We start from the raw sequence: 3,417 nt of genomic DNA, 5'->3' as shown, positions 1-3,417 counted from the left end.
TCTTTGACCAGTCGTGTCTGGACTTTCCTGCCTTGTCTGTGACTGACCCGGTCGAGACTCGAGAAAAAACCCAAGGTTGCACCGTACCTGAGCCCGAGAAGTCAGAACCCAGAATACGCTGCATAACACCATTTCTAGTGTACTGTTTCATAATAATCCTTGTTCGCCTCCATCTTGTTACTTCATAACCATCAATTCAGAATTCTGATAAACATCTTTCATCTTGAGTGTTTAGTATCAGCACTCTGTACCTTTTACAACAATAAGCATTTCATTTCAGTTCATTATTTAACATACTGTAGATAATTAAACATATCTATGGGACTTACTCCACAAGTGCCAGAACTCCTATCTTTAACATAATTTCCAATTCATACAATTTATCGACATTATTATAAAACATCCAGACCCACCACCTTCTTTTGTTGTATTAGCACTCTGTAGCTTTTACAATAAATATTTCAATTCAGTTCAGTTCAAATCCTCTATCACCCACAAGGATCGGTATTAGGTCCACTTTTATTTGTTATATACATCATTGGGTAAATTTTTACTTTAGTCCCACCCTGCCATATTTTCTCAAGAGTTTCAGAATGCAATGTTTTAGTGTTTCTCATGTGAATCTGATAGTCATTTCTGTCGCAAATCACTCATTTTCCGTAACCCCCCCCCCCCACTGTACCAAGGTTATTGGGGGAATACGACGAAAACGAGTAATTTTCACTAAAAATGACCACCAGAATCACATGAATAACACTAAAACATTGCATTCTGAAACTCCTGAGAAAGAATAATGAGGGACCTGTGGGAAAGCGTGGTTTTGGGTGGGGGAAACACGGAAAATCGAGTGATTTCCGACTGGAACTGGTATCCAAATCAAACGAAAAACACTAAAATCCTTCGGAAAAATATAATTTTCAGCTCCTTGAGTTCGTGTTTCCTAATTGGGGGGCTTTGCCCCCCAGACCCCCCAGCCCTGGCCGTGTTTCCTAACTGGGGGGCTTCGCTCCCCAGGCCCCCCATTACATTAACCTAACCTAACCTAACCTATCCTAGGGGAATGCTTACCTAGAGATCAGAAACGGTGAATTTGCACCTTCCCCTCACTCTTCTTATTTTTTTTTCCACCGGCCACAGTACCACTGATGTCTGTCTTCCCGATATTTGCAGGGCAAATCACACTCTTTACACTGCACTGCACTTTGCAAAACCCCGTTTTTTCTTAGTAGTTCAATAGATGTTTCGTTATTACTGTGATAGTCCTTGATAATCTGCCAGTAGTCCGTCTTATTCCCGATACAAGCTTTGAAATCGACAACACGTTCTTCTGCACCGGAGGCCATGACTGTGATTGACTTTCAAATCTCGGGAGTACTTGTGTCACCCACAAATACTTGAAGCTGATTGGCTGGTTTTACTTACGACTGTTGTGATTGGCTGGTTTCAAAAGTCCCTCTTCCTTTGCGACGCCTGATTGGCTGTTTTTAAGGCTCACATATACGAAATTACCAGCCGAGTACACTCGAGTCCAGCCGACTTAGACCGAGTGAACGTGCCCGCACCAGCAAATATGGCGCGACATTCATCTCAAATAATTAAGAAAAATAACATATATCTCGGAAAGTAGTTATTTGCGACGGATGTTTACTGAGAAGAAAATGATGTACTCAATACACCCGACATATAGAGATAAGTCACATTTTCCAGCGACCGGGTGGGATTAAAGTAAAATAATACCCATCATTGACATGGGCACTACTAATCAGGTACTTAAATTTGCTGATGACACCAAAATTTTTGGTATGACATCAACATTACAGGAAATTTGTTATATGCAGGATGACTTGGATAAAATGTACCAATGGTCTAAAGAATGGCAGATGTTATTCAATGTGGATAAATGTAAATGTTTACACATTGGATATGGGAATATAAATCATACATATTAGGAGGGCAGGAAATTGTGAGCATTATGAGCAAGACCTAGGAGTGACAGTTCATAGATCACTGAGTCAGAGTACCCAGGTAGCCAAGATAGTGGCCAAAGCTAATCAAATATCAAGAGAACAATAGATAACAGGAATAAAACCAATATCGTACGCTTATATACTGTAAGTCTCTGGTAAGGCCGCATTTAGAGTACTGTCAGCAGGCCTGGAGACCTTACACCCAGAAAGATGTAGATAATACAGAAATGGTCAGTGGCGTACCTGAGAGGAGGGGGGACGAGGGAGGCTGTCTGAAACTGCCCCCACGGGCCCCCAATTTAGGAGTGCCCAAAAGAGCCTTAAAAATTTATAAGCTTTTTTATTAATATTTAAAAATACATATATTTATCATCCCGACAATCCCGGCTGAGATATTAGATATTAGTCTTTTTTATCAACTAAGTGGTGGTGCATGTTTTTTTCATTGCAAATCTTTTTCATCAAATCTCACTAGATATTGGAGGGGGGGCCCAGCAAAGAACCTCGTCCCCCGGGCCCCCAGATCTCTTGGTACGCCCCTGGAAATGGTGCAAAGAAGAATGACAAGAATGATAGACAGTATAAAGGAGTATCCCTATGAGTTCAGACTGAAGAAGACTGGAATGATATCACTGGAGATGAGGAGACTACGAAGTGACCTAATTGAAGTTTTTAAGATAATAAAAGGTTTAGAAGGATTAAAGAAAGAAAACTTCATTATGGACCATGGAATAACAAGAGGGAACCCGCTCAAGATTTTCAAAGACCACAACTTAATGAGAGGAAATTCTGCTTTTCAAGTAGAGTGGTGGAGGAGTGGAATAATCTGATATGCGAAGCAGTAATGGCCGATACAGAAAACAGTTTTAAGGCCAGAATTGACCCACTATTTAAGCAAGTAGGGGGGCTATAAATGAGCCAGCGCAGCCTTACTGCCCCGACCGACCACCTCATCGAGACTATCTAGCTTTGGGGTGGCTTTGGTAAACTAAAATGGTAAGCTATAACTTAGTGACCGTGGACTCGTAAACAATAAATTCAGACGTTTGTGTACATTACCTAAATGCTAAACAAAGTCCCATACGTCCTCTTACAGGACAAGCCACCATCTCGCATGCAGAATAATGTTGAATGGCAACAGCTTTTGCTCACGTTTTGAATTTGGATGTGATTGATTGAATGTGCTTTTGGTATACCACTGTAATGAAAAATGGTCAAAATTAATTGAAAAACTATATGTTTGTATTCGTTTCCCTAGAAGACGGTCACACTGCACACGTATAGTGTTAGTCATGATATTCCTGCAGAATAGTGCCAAATAATGGATTACTGATATTACAATTGGAATAGTGAGTAAAAAAAAAATGTAGTTGGTGATAATAGTTAATCCCAGAGAAATTTTCGGCATCTGTAAACGCAGAATCAGTTCCCATCCTCAACGTAAACAATA

The sequence above is a fragment of the Coenobita brevimanus genome, chromosome 97 (genome assembly GCF_032717465.1).
Source record: "Coenobita brevimanus isolate Jiangsu-jjx chromosome 97, ASM3271746v2, whole genome shotgun sequence".
NCBI classification, from domain to species: domain Eukaryota; kingdom Metazoa; phylum Arthropoda; class Malacostraca; order Decapoda; family Coenobitidae; genus Coenobita; species Coenobita brevimanus.
Note: the sequence above shows the minus strand (reverse complement) of the source record.